The 19,647-nt window shown below is 43.0% G+C and overlaps 11 non-coding genes across 11 annotated transcripts; all 11 read left to right on the top strand.

Annotated features, from left to right (window-relative positions):
* Positions 1-17: 17 nt before the first annotated feature.
* Positions 18-317, top strand: LOC147734018 (signal recognition particle RNA). The gene has a single exon (XR_015308241.1).
* A 1,587-nt stretch (positions 318-1,904) lies between these two features.
* On the top strand, positions 1,905-2,204 carry LOC147734017 (signal recognition particle RNA). Its single transcript, XR_015308062.1, has one exon.
* Positions 2,205-3,802: 1,598 nt separating this feature from the next.
* LOC147734016 (signal recognition particle RNA) lies at positions 3,803-4,102 on the top strand. Its single transcript, XR_015308274.1, has one exon.
* A 1,597-nt stretch (positions 4,103-5,699) lies between these two features.
* On the top strand, positions 5,700-5,999 carry LOC147734015 (signal recognition particle RNA). Its single transcript, XR_015307709.1, has one exon.
* Positions 6,000-7,596: 1,597 nt separating this feature from the next.
* On the top strand, positions 7,597-7,896 carry LOC147734014 (signal recognition particle RNA). The gene has a single exon (XR_015308142.1).
* Positions 7,897-9,494: 1,598 nt separating this feature from the next.
* Positions 9,495-9,794, top strand: LOC147734013 (signal recognition particle RNA). Its single transcript, XR_015307647.1, has one exon.
* Positions 9,795-11,389: 1,595 nt separating this feature from the next.
* Positions 11,390-11,689, top strand: LOC147734012 (signal recognition particle RNA). Its single transcript, XR_015308061.1, has one exon.
* A 1,598-nt stretch (positions 11,690-13,287) lies between these two features.
* On the top strand, positions 13,288-13,587 carry LOC147734011 (signal recognition particle RNA). The gene has a single exon (XR_015308221.1).
* A 1,597-nt stretch (positions 13,588-15,184) lies between these two features.
* Positions 15,185-15,484, top strand: LOC147734010 (signal recognition particle RNA). The gene has a single exon (XR_015308117.1).
* A 1,597-nt stretch (positions 15,485-17,081) lies between these two features.
* On the top strand, positions 17,082-17,381 carry LOC147734009 (signal recognition particle RNA). Its single transcript, XR_015308141.1, has one exon.
* Positions 17,382-18,979: 1,598 nt separating this feature from the next.
* Positions 18,980-19,279, top strand: LOC147734008 (signal recognition particle RNA). Its single transcript, XR_015307646.1, has one exon.
* The last annotated feature ends 368 nt before the right edge of the window (positions 19,280-19,647 follow it).

The following is a 19,647-nucleotide window of genomic DNA, read 5'->3' as shown; positions in this document are numbered from 1 at the left end:
GGACATGTGCTGTGTTTGCCGGGCATGGTGGCTTGTGCCTGTTGTCCTAGCTACTTGGGAGGCTGAGGCTTGTAGATTGCTTGAGCTCAGGGGTTCTGGGCTGCACTCAGCTATGTTGATCAGGTGTCCATGCTACGTTGGGTATCAATATGGTGTTCTAGAGGGAGCTCTAGAATTTCAGGTTGTGTAATGAGAGGTGCACCGACCCAGGCTGGAAACAGAGCAGGCCAAAGCTTCCATGCCCATCGGTAGCAGGACAGCACCTGAGAGCAGTAGGTGTAACACAGCTTGAGCAAAATAGTGAGACCTAGCCTCTCTTTTTTTGACTCAAATGTGAACGTTTTGATTTTTACAAGATGGTAATGAATTATTTTTCCAAAACCAAATCTTTGTTTTTCTTTTGATATTTTTGCAGGAAGTACAATGAACATTTGAACTGGGCCGGGCATTCTAGCATAGCAGACAATTCTCCAGAATTGCAACAACAAGCTAGCAGGTGGAGAGGACTGAAAAATCTGTGCAGCCTAGAATAGATGGCTGTGTGATTTTCTGCAAGGATTACTGAAATGCATTCTTCATTTTAGAGCACCTGTAGGATTAAATTGATCTGTCAAGTACAAAAGTATCCTTAGAAGAGCAACTTTGAAATGCGTTTGCTGGGTCTTCTGCTGCATTCCTACGTCCAGCTCGAATTCATTTTTTGATTAGCCCTCATTCAATTCCATATATAAATGAGAAGGAGAAATGAGAGGGCCCTTCGCTCTTTGAGAGAAACATGAAAAGACTGATAACTGTGTAACTCCCAAACATTGGAGCCTTCGGCATTACTCCAGCCAACTCTTGCGGTTAAATACTTTTAAATCTTGATGTTGTTTAACAATCCCAGCAGAAGGGATCAGGTTGACAGGCGCTGCAGTTCTCCAGTATGGGGCTGTCCAGATCATTACTCAATCTACCTTGCATTGGCACAGTATAAAATACGTCATGAAGTCTCCTATGAAAAGGTATACAAATCTGTTTGAATCACTTTTGTTAGTCAGGGGGACCCATTCGCTGGAAGGGGCAGGGAGGACAAAAATAGCTCATTGGTATAGAACTCTGAATTAGCCGCTGATTTTGAGGTGGGAGAAGATCGAGTAATCCAACCGGACCTCAATAAACGGTTTCTTAGTATGCAGTAGCCCGCAACCACTTCTAACCCAAAAGCGTAATCTCATCCTTTTGCAGAATCAGGCAAGCTTTCACCTGCTCAAGCTGAACTGACATTGGTCTTCTCGGCCAGCAAGAGTTCCTCTCTTGAAGCTGATGAGGCTAGAGAACAGAATGACGCATATTCATTCTTTATAATAACTCTTCTAGCCCTCCCACTCCATACCACTTTATAACTTCCAATGTGGCAGATGTCTTCCATCATTGTGACCCTTGCTGCTTTTCTCAACATTGGCTGGCTCGGCATAACAAGAAGGGATGGATGGCTACAGGAGAGCCTGAATTGTGCCTGTAAGGTTCTACAGGGAGTCACTGGCAGATAATGAGAAACTCAGCCCTAAGTTGGCTCTTCTCTCTCACTTTCTTTCTCCTCTCTCCCTCTACCTATCTCTCACTCACTAAATACTAGTATCTATATTGTTTTCACATCCCCTTCACAAACTTTCTGACCCTACTTCCTCTCTCCCTTAAATCAGTTCAACCCTCTTCTTTTCCTTTAGGAAACTCCACATCTTTTTAAAGGCCCTTCCCATATTCACACTGCTTCTTGATAAGACATTATTTTCCTTTCTTTGAAGGATAGTGAAATAGATTTTCTTGAAATACGGTTGGCATACCATCAATTCATTACACCGTACTTTATCATTATCCTTACTTAAGCAATGCATTTCATCATTAGGACATGTGCTGTGTTTGCCGGGCATGGTGGCGTGTGCCTGTTGTCCTAGCTACTTGGGAGGCTGAGGCTTGTGGATTGCTTGAGCTCAGGGGTTCTGGGCTGCACTCAGCTGTGTTGATCAGGTGTCCATGCTACGCTGGGTATCAATATGGTGTTCTAGAGGGAGCTCTAGAATTTCAGGTTGTGTAATGAGAGGTGCACCAACCCAGGCTGAAAACAGAGCAGGCCAAAGCTTCCATGCCCATCGGTAGCAGGACAGCACCTGAGAGCAGTAGGTGTAACACAGCCTGAGCAAAATAGTGAGACCTAGCCTCTCTTTTTTTGACTCAAATGTGAACGTTTTGATTTTTACAAGATGGTAATGAATTATTTTTCCAAAACCAAATCTTTGTTTTTCTTTTGATATTTTTGCAGGAAGTACAATGAACATTTGAACTGGGCCGGGCATTCTAGCATAGCAGACAATTCTCCAGAATTGCGACATATTGCAACAACAAGCTAGCAGGTGGAGAGGACGGAAAACTCTGTGCAGCCTAGAATAGATGGCTGTGTGATTTTCTGCAAGGATGACTGAAATGCATTCTTCATTTTAGAGCACCTGTAGGATTAAATTGATCTGTCAAGTACAAAGGTATCCTTAGAAGAGCAACTTTGAAATGCGTTTGCTGGGTCTTCTGCTGCATTCCTACGTCCAGCTCTAATTCATTTTTTGATTAGCCCTCATTCAATTCCATATATGAATGAGAAGGAGAAATAAGAGGGCCCTTCGCTCTTTGAGAGAAACATGAAAAGACTGAGAACTGTGCAACTCCCAAACATTGGAGCCTTCGGCCTTACTCCAGCCAACTCTTGCGGTGTAATACTTTTAAATCTTGATGTTGTTTAACAATCCCAGCAGAAGGGATCAGGTTGACAGGCGCTGCAGTTCTCCAGTATGGGGCTGTCCAGATCATTACTCGATCTACCTTGCATTGGCACAGAATAAAATACATCATGAAGTCTCCTATGAAAAGGTATACAAATCTGTTTGAATCACTTTTGTTAGTCAGGGGGACCCATTCGCTGGAAGGGGCAGGGAGGACAAAAATAGCTCATTGGTATAGAACACTGAATTAGCAGCTGATTTTGAGGTGGGAGAAGATCGAGTAATCCAACCGGACCTCAATAAACGGTTTCTTAGTATGCAGTAGCCCGCAACCACTTCTAACCCAAAAGCGTAATCTCATCCTTTTGCAGAATCAGGCAAGCTTTCACCTGCTCAAGCTGAACTGACATTGGTCTTCTCGGCCAGCAAGAGTTCCTCTCTTGAAGCTGTTGAGGCTAGAGAACAGAATGACGCGTATTCATTCTTTATAATAACTCTTCTAGCCCTCCCACTTCATACCACTTTATAACTTCCAATGTGGCAGATGTCTTCCATCATTGTGACCCTTGCTGCTTTTCTCAACATTGGCTGGCTCGGCATAACAAGAAGGGATGGATGGCTACAGGAGAGCCTGAATTGTGCCTGTAAGGTTCTACAGGGAGTCACTGGCAGATAATGAGAAACTCAGCCCTAAGTTGGCTCTTCTCTCTCACTTTCTTTCTCCTCTCTCCCTCTACCTATCTCTCACTCACTAAATACTAGTATCTATATTGTATTCACATCCCCTTCACAAACTTTCTGACCCTACTTCCTCTCTCCCTTAAATCAGTTCAACCCTCTTCTTTTCCTTTAGGAAACTCCACATCTTTTTTAAAGGCCCTTCCCATATTCACACTGCTTCTTGATAAGACATTATTTTCCTTTCTTTGAAGGATAGTGAAATAGATTTTCTTGAAATACGGTTGGCATACCATCAATTCATTACACCGTACTTTATCATTATCCTTACTTAAGCAATGCATTTCATCATTAGGACATGTGCAGTGTTTGCCGGGCAATGTGGCGTGTGCCTGTTGTCCTAGCTACTTGGGAGGCTGAGGCTTGTGGATTGCTTGAGCTCAGGGGTTCTGGGCTGCACTCAGCTGTGTTGATCAGGTGTCCATGCTACGTTGGGTATCAATATGGTGTTCTAGAGGGAGCTCTAGAATTTCAGGTTGTGTAATGAGAGGTGCACCGACCCAGGCTGGAAACAGAGCAGGCCAAAGCTTCCATGACCATCGGTAGCAGGACATCACCTGAGAGCAGTAGGTGTAACACAGCCCGAGCAAAATAGTGAGACCTAGCCTCTCTTTTTTTGACTCAAATGTGAACGTTTTGATTTTTACAAGATGGTAATGAATTATTTTTCCAAAACCAAATCTTTGTTTTTCTTTTGATATTTTTGCAGGAAGTACAATGAACATTTGAACTGGGCCGGGCATTCTAGCATAGCAGACAATTCTCCAGAATTGCGACATATTGCAACAACAAGCTAGCAGGTGGAGAGGACGGAAAACTCTGTGCAGCCTAGAATAGATGGCTGTGTGATTTTCTGCAAGGATGACTGAAATGCATTCTTCATTTTAGAGCACCTGTAGGATTAAATTGATCTGTCAAGTACAAAGGTATCCTTAGAAGAGCAACTTTGAAATGCGTTTGCTGGGTCTTCTGCTGCATTCCTACGTCCAGCTCTAATTCATTTTTTGATTAGCCCTCATTCAATTCCATATATGAATGAGAAGGAGAAATAAGAGGGCCCTTCGCTCTTTGAGAGAAACATGAAAAGACTGAGAACTGTGCAACTCCCAAACATTGGAGCCTTCGGCCTTACTCCAGCCAACTCTTGCGGTTTAATACTTTTAAATCTTGATGTTGTTTAACAATACCAGCAGAAGGGATCAGGTTGACAGGCGCTGCAGTTCTCCAGTATGGGGCTGTCCAGATCATTACTCAATCTACCTTGCATTGGCACAGTATAAAATACGTCATGAAGTCTCCTATGAAAAGGTATACAAATCTGTTTGAATCACTTTTGTTAGTCAGGGGGATCCATTCGCTGAAAGGGGCAGGGAGGACAAAAATAGCTCATTGGTATAGAACACTGAATTAGCAGCTGATTTTGAGGTGGGAGAAGATCGAGTAATCCAACCGGACCTCAATAAACTGTTTCTTAGTATGCAGTAGCCCGCAACCACTTCTAACCCAAAAGCGTAATCTCATCCTTTTGCAGAATCAGGCAAGCTTTCACCTGCTCAAGCTGAACTGACATTGGTCTTCTTGGCCAGCAAGAGTTACTCTCTTGAAGCTGTTGAGGCTAGAGAACAGAATGACGCATATTCATTCTTTATAATAACTCTTCTAGCCCTCCCACTCCATACCACTTTATAACTTCCAATGTGGCAGATGTCTTCCATCATTGTGACCCTTGCTGCTTTTCTCAACATTGGCTGGCTCGGCATAACAAGAAGGGATGGATGGCTACAGGAGAGCCTGAATTGTGCCTGTAAGGTTCTACAGGGAGTCACTGGCAGATAATGAGAAACTCAGCCCTAAGTTGGCTCTTCTCCCTCACTTTCTTTCTCCTCTCTCCCTCTACCTATCTCTCACTCACTAAATACTAGTATCTATATTGTATTCACATCCCCTTCACAAACTTTCTGACCCTACTTCCTCTCTCCCTTAAATCAGTTCAACCCTCTTCTTTTCCTTTAGGACACTCCACATCTTTTTAAAGGCCCTTCCCATATTCACACTGCTTCTTGATAAGACATTATTTTCCTTTCTTTGAAGGATAGTGAAATAGATTTTCTTGAAATACGGTTGGCATACCATCAATTCATTACACCGTACTTTATCATTATCCTTACTTAAGCAATGCATTTCATCATTAGGACATGTGCAGTAATTGCTGGGCATGGTGGCGTGTGCCTGTTGTCCTAGCTACTTGGGAGGGTGAGGCTTGTGGATTGCTTGAGCTCAGGGGTTCTGGGCTGCACTCAGCTGTGTTGATCAGGTGTCCATGCTAAGTTGGGTATCAATATGGTGTTCTAGAGGGAGCTCTAGAATTTCAGGTTGTGTAATGAGAGGTGCACCGACCCAGGCTGGAAACAGAGCAGGCCAAAGCTTCCATGCCCATTGGTAGCAGGACAGTACCTGAGAGCAGTAGGTGTAACACAGCTTGAGCAAAATAGTGAGACCTAGCCTCTCTTTTTTTGACTCAAATGTGAACGTTTTGATTTTTACAAGATGGTAATGAATTATTTTTCCAAAACTAAATCTTTGTTTTTCTTTTGATATTTTTGCAGGAAGTACAATGAACATTTGAACTGGGCCGGGCATTCTAGCATAGCAGACAATTCTCCAGAATTGCGACATATTGCAACAACAAGCTAGCAGGTGGAGAGGACGGAAAACTCTGTGCAGCCTAGAATAGATGGCTGTGTGATTTTCTGCAAGGATGACTGAAATGCATTCTTCATTTTAGAGCACCTGTAGGATTAAATTGATCTGTCAAGTACAAAGGTATCCTTAGAAGAGCAACTTTGAAATGCGTTTGCTGGGTCTTCTGCTGCATTCCTACGTCCAGCTCTAATTCATTTTTTGATTAGCCCTCATTCAATTCCATATATGAATGAGAAGGAGAAATAAGAGGGCCCTTCGCTCTTTGAGAGAAACATGAAAAGACTGAGAACTGTGCAACTCCCAAACATTGGAGCCTTCGGCCTTACTCCAGCCAACTCTTGCGGTTTAATACTTTTAAACCTTGATGTTGTTTAACAATACCAGCAGAAGGGATCAGGTTGACAGGCGCTGCAGTTCTCCAGTATGGGGCTGTCCAGATCATTACTCAATCTACCTTGCATTGGCACAGTATAAAATACGTTATGAAGTCTCCTATGAAAAGGTATACAAATCTGTTTGAATCACTTTTGTTAGTCAGGGGGACCCATTCGCTGGAAGGGGCAGGGAGGACAAAAATAGCTCATTGGTATAGAACACTGAATTAGCAGCTGATTTTGAGGTGGGAGAAGATCGAGTAATCCAACCGGACCTCAATAAACGGTTTCTTAGTATGCAGTAGCCCGCAACCACTTCTAACCCAAAAGCGTAATCTCATCCTTTTGCAGAATCAGGCAAGCTTTCACCTGCTCAAGCTGAACTGACATTGGTCTTCTCGGCCAGCAAGAGTTCCTCTCTTGAAGCTGTTGAGGCTAGAGAACAGAATGACGCGTATTCATTCTTTATAATAACTCTTCTAGCCCTCCCACTCCATACCACTTTATAACTTCCAATGTGGCAGATGTCTTCCATCATTGTGACCCTTGCTGCTTTTCTCAACATTGGCTGGCTCGGCATAACAAGAAGGGATGGATGGCTACAGGAGAGCCTGAATTGTGCCTGTAAGGTTCTACAGGGAGTCACTGGCAGATAATGAGAAACTCAGCCCTAAGTTGGCTCTTCTCTCTCACTTTCTTTCTCCTCTCTCCCTCTACCTATCTCTCACTCACTAAATACTAGTATCTATATTGTTTTCACATCCCCTTCACAAACTTTCTGACCCTACTTCCTCTCTCCCTTAAATCAGTTCAACCCTCTTCTTTTCCTTTAGGAAACTCCACATCTTTTTAAAGGCCCTTCCCATATTCACACTGTTTCTTGATAAGACATTATTTTCCTTTCTTTGAAGGATAGTGAAATAGATTTTCTTGAAATACGGTTGGCATACCATCAATTCATTACACCGTACTTTATCATTATCCTTACTTAAGCAATGCATTTCATCATTAGGACATGTGCTGTGTTTGCCGGGCATGGTGGCGTGTGCCTGTTGTCCTAGCTACTTGGGAGGCTGAGGCTTGTGGATTGTTTGAGCTCAGGGGTTCTGGGCTGCACTCAGCTGTGTTGATCAGGTGTCCATGCTACGCTGGGTATCAATATGGTGTTCTAGAGGGAGCTCTAGAATTTCAGGTTGTGTAATGAGAGGTGCACCAACCCAGGCTGAAAACAGAGCAGGCCAAAGCTTCCATGCCCATCGGTAGCAGGACAGCACCTGAGAGCAGTAGGTGTAACACAGCCTGAGCAAAATAGTGAGACCTAGCCTCTCTTTTTTTGACTCAAATGTGAACGTTTTGATTTTTACAAGATGGTAATGAATTATTTTTCCAAAACCAAATCTTTGTTTTTCTTTTGATATTTTTGCAGGAAGTACAATGAACATTTGAACTGGGCCGAGCATTCTAGCATAGCAGACAATTCTCCAGAATTGCAACATATTGCAACAACAATCTAGCAGGTGGAGAGGACGGAAAACTCTGTGCAGCCTAGAATAGATGGCTGTGTGATTTTCTGCAAGAATGACTGAAATGCATTCTTCATTTTAGAGCACCTGTAGGATTAAATTGATCTGTCAAGTACAAAAGTATCCTTAGAAGAGCAACTTTGAAATGCGTTTGCTGGGTCTTCTGCTGCATTCCTACGTCCAGCTCTAATTCATTTTTTGATTAGCCCTCATTCAATTCCATATATGAATGAGAAGGAGAAATAAGAGGGCCCTTCACTCTTTGAGAGAAACATGAAAAGACTGAGAACTGTGCAACTCCCAAACATTGGAGCCTTCAGCCTTACTCCAGCCAACTCTTGCGGTTTAATACTTTTAAATCTTGATGTTGTTTAACAATACCAGCAGAAGGGATCAGGTTGACAGGCGCTGCAGTTCTCCAGTATGGGGCTGTCCAGATCATTACTCAATCTACCTTGCATTGGCACAGTATAAAATACGTCATGAAGTCTCCTATGAAAAGGTATACAAATCTGTTTGAATCACTTTTGTTAGTCAGGGGGACCCATTCGCTGGAAGGGGCAGGGAGGACAAAAATAGCTCATTGGTATAGAACACTGAATTAACAGCTGATTTTGAGGTGGGAGAAGATCGAGTAATCCAACCGGACCTCAATAAACGGTTTCTTAGTATGCAGTAGCCCGCAACCACTTCTAACCCAAAAGCGTAATCTCATCCTTTTGCAGAATCAGGCAAGCTTTCACCTGCTCAAGCTGAACTGACATTGGTCTTCTTGGCCAGCAAGAGTTACTCTCTTGAAGCTGTTGAGGCTAGAGAACAGAATGACGCATATTCATTCTTTATAATAACTCTTCTAGCCCTCCCACTCCATACCACTTTATATCTTCCAATGTGGCAGATGTCTTCCATCATTGTGACCCTTGCTGCTTTTCTCAACATTGGCTGGCTCGGCATAACAAGAAGGGATGGATGGCTACAGGAGAGCCTGAATTGTGCCTGTAAGGTTCTACAGGGAGTCACTGGCAGATAATGAGAAACTCAGCCCTAAGTTGGCTCTTCTCCCTCACTTTCTTTCTCCTCTCTCCCTCTACCTATCTCTCACTCACTAAATACTAGTATCTATATTGTATTCACATCCCCTTCACAAACTTTCTGACCCTACTTCCTCTCTCCCTTAAATCAGTTCAACCCTCTTCTTTTCCTTTAGGAAACTCCACATCTTTTTTAAAGGCCCTTCCCATATTCACACTGCTTCTTGATCAGACATTATTTTCCTTTCTTTGAAGGATAGTGAAATAGATTTTCTTGAAATACGGTTGGCATACCATCAATTCATTACACCGTACTTTATCATTATCCTTACTTAAGCAATGCATTTCATCATTAGGACATGTGCTGTGTTTGCCGGGCATGGTGGCTTGTGCCTGTTGTCCTAGCTACTTGGGAGGCTGAGGCTTGTGGATTGCTTGAGCTCAGGGGTTCTGGGCTGCACTCAGCTGTGTTGATCAGGTGTCCATGCTACGTTGGGTATCAATATGGTGTTCTAGAGGGAGCTCTAGAATTTCAGGTTGTGTAATGAGAGGTGCACCGACCCAGGCTGAAAACAGAGCAGGCCAAAGCTTCCATGCCCATCGGTAGCAGGACAGCACCTCAGAGCAATAGGTGTAACACAGCCTGAGCAAAATAGTGAGACCTAGCCTCTCTTTTTTTGACTCAAATGTGAACGTTTTGATTTTTACAAGATGGTAATGAATTATTTTCCAAACCAAATCTTTGTTTTTCTTTTGATATTTTTGCAGGAAGTACAATGAACATTTGAACTGGGCCGGGCATTCTAGCATAGCAGACAATTCTCCAGAATTGCGACATATTGCAACAACAATCTAGCAGGTGGAGGGGACTGAAAACTCTGTGCAGCCTAGAATAGATGGCTGTGTGATTTTCTGCATGGATGACTGAAATGCATTCTTCATTTTAGAGCACCTGTAGGATTAAATTGATCTGTCAAGTACTAAAGTATCCTTAGAAGAGCAACTTTGAAATGCGTTTGCTGGGTCTTCTGCTGCATTCCTACTTCCAGCTCTAATTCATGTTTTGATTAGCTCTCATTCAATTCCATATATGAATGAGAAGGAGAAATAAGAGGGCCCTTCGCTCTTTCAGAGAAACATGAAAAGACTGAGAACTGTGTAACTCCCAAACATTGGAGCCTTCGGCCTTACTCCAGCCAACTCTTGCGGTTTAATACTTTTAAATCTTGATGTTGTTTAACAATCCCAGCAGAAGGGATCAGGTTGACAGGCGCTGCAGTTCTCCAGTATGGGGCTGTCCAGATCATTACTCAATCTACCTTGCATTGGCACAGTATAAAATACGTCATGAAGTCTCCTATGAAAAGGTATACAAATCTGTTTGAATCACTTTTGTTAGTCAGGGGGACCCATTCGCTGGAAGGGGCAGGGAGGACAAAAATAGCTCATTGGTATAGAACTCTGAATTAGCCGCTGATTTTGAGGTGGGAGAAGATCGAGTAATCCAACCGGACCTCAATAAACGGTTTCTTAGTATGCAGTAGCCCGCAACCACTTCTAACCCAAAAGCGTAATCTCATCCTTTTGCAGAATCAGGCAAGCTTTCACCTGCTCAAGCTGAACGGACATTGGTCTTCTCGGCCAGCAAGAGTTCCTCTCTTGAAGCTGATGAGGCTAGAGAACAGAATGACGCATATTCATTCTTTATAATAACTCTTCTAGCCCTCCCACTCCATACCACTTTATAACTTCCAATGTGGCAGATGTCTTCCATCATTGTGACCCTTGCTGCTTTTCTCAACATTGGCTGGCTCGGCATAACAAGAAGGGATGGATGGCTACAGGAGAGCCTGAATTGTGCCTGTAAGGTTCTACAGGGAGTCACTGGCAGATAATGAGAAACTCAGCCCTAAGTTGGCTCTTCTCTCTCACTTTCTTTCTCCTCTCTCCCTCTACCTATCTCTCACTCACTAAATACTAGTATCTATATTGTTTTCACATCCCCTTCACAAACTTTCTGACCCTACTTCCTCTCTCCCTTAAATCAGTTCAACCCTCTTCTTTTCCTTTAGGAAACTCCACATCTTTTTAAAGGCCCTTCCCATATTCACACTGCTTCTTGATAAGACATTATTTTCCTTTCTTTGAAGGATAGTGAAATAGATTTTCTTGAAATACGGTTGGCATACCATCAATTCATTACACCGTACTTTATCATTATCCTTACTTAAGCAATGCATTTCATCATTAGGACATGTGCTGTGTTTGCCGGGCATGGTGGCGTGTGCCTGTTGTCCTAGCTACTTGGGAGGCTGAGGCTTGTGGATTGCTTGAGCTCAGGGGTTCTGGGCTGCACTCAGCTGTGTTGATCAGGTGTCCATGCTACGCTGGGTATCAATATGGTGTTCTAGAGGGAGCTCTAGAATTTCAGGTTGTGTAATGAGAGGTGCACCAACCCAGGCTGAAAACAGAGCAGGCCAAAGCTTCCATGCCCATCGGTAGCAGGACAGCACCTGAGAGCAGTAGGTGTAACACAGCCTGAGCAAAATAGTGAGACCTAGCCTCTCTTTTTTTGACTCAAATGTGAACGTTTTGATTTTTACAAGATGGTAATGAATTATTTTTCCAAAACCAAATCTTTGTTTTTCTTTTGATATTTTTGCAGGAAGTACAATGAACATTTGAACTGGGCCGGGCATTCTAGCATAGCAGACAATTCTCCAGAATTGCAACATATTGCAACAACAATCTAGCAGGTGGAGAGGACGGAAAACTCTGTGCAGCCTAGAATAGATGGCTGTGTGATTTTCTGCAAGAATGACTGAAATGCATTCTTCATTTTAGAGCACCTGTAGGATTAAATTGATCTGTCAAGTACAAAAGTATCCTTAGAAGAGCAACTTTGAAATGCGTTTGCTGGGTCTTCTGCTGCATTCCTACGTCCAGCTCTAATTCATTTTTTGATTAGCCCTCATTCAATTCCATATATGAATGAGAAGGAGAAATAAGAGGGCCCTTCACTCTTTGAGAGAAACATGAAAAGACTGAGAACTGTGCAACTCCCAAACATTGGAGCCTTCGGCCTTACTCCAGCCAACTCTTGCGGTTTAATACTTTTAAATCTTGATGTTGTTTAACAATACCAGCAGAAGGGATCAGGTTGACAGGCGCTGCAGTTCTCCAGTATGGGGCTGTCCAGATCATTACTCAATCTACCTTGCATTGGCACAGTATAAAATACGTCATGAAGTCTCCTATGAAAAGGTATACAAATCTGTTTGAATCACTTTTGTTAGTCAGGGGGACCCATTCGCTGGAAGGGGCAGGGAGGACAAAAATAGCTCATTGGTATAGAACACTGAATTAACAGCTGATTTTGAGGTGGGAGAAGATCGAGTAATCCAACCGGACCTCAATAAACGGTTTCTTAGTATGCAGTAGCCCGCAACCACTTCTAACCCAAAAGCGTAATCTCATCCTTTTGCAGAATCAGGCAAGCTTTTACCTGCTCAAGCTGAACTGACATTGGTCTTCTTGGCCAGCAAGAGTTACTCTCTTGAAGCTGTTGAGGCTAGAGAACAGAATGACGCATATTCATTCTTTATAATAACTCTTCTAGCCCTCCCACTCCATACCACTTTATAACTTCCAATGTGGCAGATGTCTTCCATCATTGTGACCCTTGCTGCTTTTCTCAACATTGGCTGGCTCGGCATAACAAGAAGGGATGGATGGCTACAGGAGAGCCTGAATTGTGCATGTAAGGTTCTACAGGGAGTCACTGGCAGATAACGAGAAACTCAGCCCTAAGTTGGCTCTTCTCCCTCACTTTCTTTCTCCTCTCTCCCTCTACCTATCTCTCACTCACTAAATACTAGTATCTATATTGTATTCACATCCCCTTCACAAACTTTCTGACCCTACTTCCTCTCTCCCTTAAATCAGTTCAACCCTCTTCTTTTCCTTTAGGAAACTCCACATCTTTTTTAAAGGCCCTTCCCATATTCACACTGCTTCTTGATAAGACATTATTTTCCTTTCTTTGAAGGATAGTGAAATAGATTTTCTTGAAATACGGTTGGCATACCATCAATTCATTACACCGTACTTTATCATTATCCTTACTTAAGCAATGCATTTCATCATTAGGACATGTGCTGTGTTTGCCGGGCATGGTGGCGTGTGCCTGTTGTCCTAGCTACTTGGGAAGCTGAGGCTTGTGGATTGCTTGAGCTCAGGGGTTCTGGGCTGCACTCAGCTGTGTTGATCAGGTGTCCATGCTAAGTTGGGTATCAATATGGTGTTCTAGAGGGAGCTCTAGAATTTCAGGTTGTGTAATGAGAGGTGCACTGACCCAGGCTGGAAACAGAGCAGGCCAAAGCTTCCATGCCCATCGGTAGCAGGACAGCACCTGAGAGCAGTAGGTGTAACACAGCTTGAGCAAAATAGAGAGACCTAGCCTCTCTTTTTTTGACTCAAATGTGAACGTTTTGATTTTTACAAGATGGTAATGAATTATTTTTCCAAAACCAAATCTTTGTTTTTCTTTTGATATTTTTGCAGGAAGTACAATGAACAATTGAACTGGGCCGGGCATTCTAGCATAGCAGACAATTCCCCAGAATTGCAACATATTGCAACAACAAGCTAGCAGGTGGAGAGGACGGAAAACTCTGTGCAGCCTAGAATAGATGGCTGTGTGATTTTCTGCAAGGATGACTGAAATGCATTCTTCATTTTAGAGCACCTGTAGGATTAAATTGATCTGTCAAGTACAAAAGTATCCTTAGAAGAGCAACTTTGAAATGCGTTTGCTGGGTCTTCTGCTGCATTCCTACGTCGAGCTCTAATTCATTTTTTGATTAGCCCTCATTCAATTCCATATATGAATGAGAAGGAGAAATAAGAGGGCCCTTCGCTCTTTGAGAGAAACATGAAAAGACTGAGAACTGTGCAACTCCCAAACATTGGAGCCTTCGGCCTTACTCCAGCCAACTCTTGCGGTTTAATACTTTTAAACCTTGATGTTGTTTAACAATCCCAGCAGAAGGGATCAGGTTGACAGGCGCTGCAGTTCTCCAGTATGGGGCTGTCCAGATCATTACTCAATCTACCTTGCATTGGCACAGTATAAAATACGTCATGAAGTCTCCTATGAAAAGGTATACAAATCTGTTTGAATCACTTTTGTTAGTCAGGGGGACCCATTCGCTGGAAGGGGCAGGGAGGACAAAAATAGCTCATTGGTATAGAAGACTGAATTAGCAGCTGATTTTGAGGTGGGAGAAGATCGAGTAATCCAACCGGACCTCAATAAACGGTTTCTTAGTATGCAGTAGCCCGCAACCACTTCTAACCCAAAAGCGTCATCTCATCCTTTTGCAGAATCAGGCAAGCTTTCACCTGCTCAAGCTGAACTGACATTGGTCTTCTCGGCCAGCAAGAGTTCCTCTCTTGAAGCTGTTGAGGCTAGAGAACAGAATGACGCGTATTCATTCTTTATAATAACTCTTCTAGCCCTCCCACTCCGTACCACTTTATAACTTCCAATGTGGCAGATGTCTTCCATCATTGTGACCCTTGCTGCTTTTCTCAACATTGGCTGGCTCGGCATAACAAGAAGGGATGGATGGCTACAGGAGAGCCTGAATTGTGCCTGTAAGGTTCTACAGGGAGTCACTGGCAAATAATGAGAAACTCAGCCCTAAGTTGGCTCTTCTCCCTCACTTTCTATCTCCTCTCTCCCTCTACCTATCTCTCACTCACTAAATACTAGTATCTATATTGTATTTACATCCCCTTCACAAACTTTCTGACCCTACTTCCTCTCTCCCTTAAATCAGTTCAACCCTCTTCTTTTCCTTTAGGAAACTCCACATCTTTTTAAAGGCCCTTCCCATATTCACACTGCTTCTTGATAAGACATTATTTTCCTTTCTTTGAAGGATAGTGAAATAGATTTTCTTGAAATACGGTTGGCATACCATCAATTCATAACACCGTACTTTATCATTATCCTTACTTAAGCAATGCATTTCATCATTAGGACATGTGCAGTAATTGCCGGGCATGGTGGCGTGTGCCTGTTGTCCTAGCTACTTGGGAAGCTGAGGCTTGTGGATTGCTTGAGCTCAGGGGTTCTGGGCTGCACTCAGCTGTGTTGATCAGGTGTCCATGCTAAGTTGGGTATCAATATGGTGTTCTAGAGGGAGCTCTAGAATTTCAGGTTGTGTAATGAGAGGTGCACTGACCCAGGCTGGAAACAGAGCAGGCCAAAGCTTCCATGCCCATCGGTAGCAGGACAGCACCTGAGAGCAGTAGGTGTAACACAGCTTGAGCAAAATAGTGAGACCTAGCCTCTCTTTTTTTGACTCAAATGTGAACGTTTTGATTTTTACAAGATGGTAATGAATTATTTTTCCAAAACCAAATCTTTGTTTTTCTTTTGATATTTTTGCAGGAAGTACAATGAACAATTGAACTGGGCCGGGCATTCTAGCATAGCAGACAATTCCCCAGAATTGCAACATATTGCAACAACAAGCTAGCAGGTGGAGAGGACGGAAAACTCTGTGCAGCCTAGAATAGATGGCTGTGTGATTTTCTGCAAGGATGACTGAAATGCATTCTTCATTTTAGAGCACCTGTAGGATTAAATTGATCTGTCAAGTACAAAGGTATCCTTAGAAGAGCAACTTTGAAATGCGTTTGCTGGGTCTTCTGCTGCATTCCTACGTCCAGCTCTAATTCATTTTTTGATTAGCCCTCATTCAATTCCATATATGAATGAGAAGGAGAAATAAGAGGGCCCTTCGCTCTTTGAGAGAAACATGAAAAGACTGAGAACTGTGCAACTCCCAAACATTGGAGCCTTCGGCCTTACTCCAGCCAACTCTTGCGGTTTAATACTTTTAAACCTTGATGTTGTTTAACAATACCAGCAGAAGGGATCAGGTTGACAGGCGCTGCAGTTCTCCAGTATGGGGCTGTCCAGATCATTACTCAATCTACCTTGCATTGGCACAGTATAAAATACGTTATGAAGTCTCCTATGAAAAGGTATACAAATCTGTTTGAATCACTTTTGTTAGTCAGGGGGACCCATTCGCTGGAAGGGGCAGGGAGGACAAAAATAGCTCATTGGTATAGAACACTGAATTAGCAGCTGATTTTGAGGTGGGAGAAGATCGAGTAATCCAACCGGACCTCAATAAACGGTTTCTTAGTATGCAGTAGCCCGCAACCACTTCTAACCCAAAAGCGTAATCTCATCCTTTTGCAGAATCAGGCAAGCTTTCACCTGCTCAAGCTGAACTGACATTGGTCTTCTCGGCCAGCAAGAGTTCCTCTCTTGAAGCTGTTGAGGCTAGAGAACAGAATGACGCGTATTCATTCTTTATAATAACTCTTCTAGCCCTCCCACTCCATACCACTTTATAACTTCCAATGTGGCAGATGTCTTCCATCATTGTGACCCTTGCTGCTTTTCTCAACATTGGCTGGCTCGGCATAACAAGAAGGGATGGATGGCTACAGGAGAGCCTGAATTGTGCCTGTAAGGTTCTACAGGGAGTCACTGGCAGATAATGAGAAACTCAGCCCTAAGTTGGCTCTTCTCTCTCACTTTCTTTCTCCTCTCTCCCTCTACCTATCTCTCACTCACTAAATACTAGTATCTATATTGTTTTCACATCCCCTTCACAAACTTTCTGACCCTACTTCCTCTCTCCCTTAAATCAGTTCAACCCTCTTCTTTTCCTTTAGGAAACTCCACATCTTTTTAAAGGCCCTTCCCATATTCACACTGTTTCTTGATAAGACATTATTTTCCTTTCTTTGAAGGATAGTGAAATAGATTTTCTTGAAATACGGTTGGCATACCATCAATTCATTACACCGTACTTTATCATTATCCTTACTTAAGCAATGCATTTCATCATTAGGACATGTGCTGTGTTTGCCGGGCATGGTGGCGTGTGCCTGTTGTCCTAGCTACTTGGGAGGCTGAGGCTTGTGGATTGTTTGAGCTCAGGGGTTCTGGGCTGCACTCAGCTGTGTTGATCAGGTGTCCATGCTACGCTGGGTATCAATATGGTGTTCTAGAGGGAGCTCTAGAATTTCAGGTTGTGTAATGAGAGGTGCACCAACCCAGGCTGAAAACAGAGCAGGCCAAAGCTTCCATGCCCATCGGTAGCAGGACAGCACCTGAGAGCAGTAGGTGTAACACAGCCTGAGCAAAATAGTGAGACCTAGCCTCTCTTTTTTTGACTCAAATGTGAACGTTTTGATTTTTACAAGATGGTAATGAATTATTTTTCCAAAACCAAATCTTTGTTTTTCTTTTGATATTTTTGCAGGAAGTACAATGAACATTTGAACTGGGCCGAGCATTCTAGCATAGCAGACAATTCTCCAGAATTGCAACATATTGCAACAACAATCTAGCAGGTGGAGAGGACGGAAAACTCTGTGCAGCCTAGAATAGATGGCTGTGTGATTTTCTGCAAGAATGACTGAAATGCATTCTTCATTTTAGAGCACCTGTAGGATTAAATTGATCTGTCAAGTACAAAAGTATCCTTAGAAGAGCAACTTTGAAATGCGTTTGCTGGGTCTTCTGCTGCATTCCTACGTCCAGCTCTAATTCATTTTTTGATTAGCCCTCATTCAATTCCATATATGAATGAGAAGGAGAAATAAGAGGGCCCTTCACTCTTTGAGAGAAACATGAAAAGACTGAGAACTGTGCAACTCCCAAACATTGGAGCCTTCAGCCTTACTCCAGCCAACTCTTGCGGTTTAATACTTTTAAATCTTGATGTTGTTTAACAATACCAGCAGAAGGGATCAGGTTGACAGGCGCTGCAGTTCTCCAGTATGGGGCTGTCCAGATCATTACTCAATCTACCTTGCATTGGCACAGTATAAAATACGTCATGAAGTCTCCTATGAAAAGGTATACAAATCTGTTTGAATCACTTTTGTTAGTCAGGGGGACCCATTCGCTGGAAGGGGCAGGGAGGACAAAAATAGCTCATTGGTATAGAACACTGAATTAACAGCTGATTTTGAGGTGGGAGAAGATCGAGTAATCCAACCGGACCTCAATAAACGGTTTCTTAGTATGCAGTAGCCCGCAACCACTTCTAACCCAAAAGCGTAATCTCATCCTTTTGCAGAATCAGGCAAGCTTTCACCTGCTCAAGCTGAACTGACATTGGTCTTCTTGGCCAGCAAGAGTTACTCTCTTGAAGCTGTTGAGGCTAGAGAACAGAATGACGCATATTCATTCTTTATAATAACTCTTCTAGCCCTCCCACTCCATACCACTTTATATCTTCCAATGTGGCAGATGTCTTCCATCATTGTGACCCTTGCTGCTTTTCTCAACATTGGCTGGCTCGGCATAACAAGAAGGGATGGATGGCTACAGGAGAGCCTGAATTGTGCCTGTAAGGTTCTACAGGGAGTCACTGGCAGATAATGAGAAACTCAGCCCTAAGTTGGCTCTTCTCCCTCACTTTCTTTCTCCTCTCTCCCTCTACCTATCTCTCACTCACTAAATACTAGTATCTATATTGTATTCACATCCCCTTCACAAACTTTCTGACCCTACTTCCTCTCTCCCTTAAATCAGTTCAACCCTCTTCTTTTCCTTTAGGAAACTCCACATCTTTTTTAAAGGCCCTTCCCATATTCACACTGCTTCTTGATCAGACATTATTTTCCTTTCTTTGAAGGATAGTGAAATAGATTTTCTTGAAATACGGTTGGCATACCATCAATTCATTACACCGTACTTTATCATTATCCTTACTTAAGCAATGCATTTCATCATTAGGACATGTGCTGTGTTTGCCGGGCATGGTGGCTTGTGCCTGTTGTCCTAGCTACTTGGGAGGCTGAGGCTTGTGGATTGCTTGAGCTCAGGGGTTCTGGGCTGCACTCAGCTGTGTTGATCAGGTGTCCATGCTACGTTGGGTATCAATATGGTGTTCTAGAGGGAGCTCTAGAATTTCAGGTTGTGTAATGAGAGGTGCACCGACCCAGGCTGAAAACAGAGCAGGCCAAAGCTTCCATGCCCATCGGTAGCAGGACAGCACCTCAGAGCAATAGGTGTAACACAGCCTGAGCAAAATAGTGAGACCTAGCCTCTCTTTTTTTGACTCAAATGTGAACGTTTTGATTTTTACAAGATGGTAATGAATTATTTTCCAAACCAAATCTTTGTTTTTCTTTTGATATTTTTGCAGGAAGTACAATGAACATTTGAACTGGGCCGGGCATTCTAGCATAGCAGACAATTCTCCAGAATTGCGACATATTGCAACAACAATCTAGCAGGTGGAGGGGACTGAAAACTCTGTGCAGCCTAGAATAGATGGCTGTGTGATTTTCTGCATGGATGACTGAAATGCATTCTTCATTTTAGAGCACCTGTAGGATTAAATTGATCTGTCAAGTACTAAAGTATCCTTAGAAGAGCAACTTTGAAATGCGTTTGCTGGGTCTTCTGCTGCATTCC

This window comes from Lissotriton vulgaris, chromosome 1_2, assembly GCF_964263255.1.
Source record: "Lissotriton vulgaris chromosome 1_2, aLisVul1.2, whole genome shotgun sequence".
Taxonomy (NCBI): domain Eukaryota; kingdom Metazoa; phylum Chordata; class Amphibia; order Caudata; family Salamandridae; genus Lissotriton; species Lissotriton vulgaris.
Note: the sequence above shows the minus strand (reverse complement) of the source record. Positions and strands in the feature narration are given on the sequence as shown.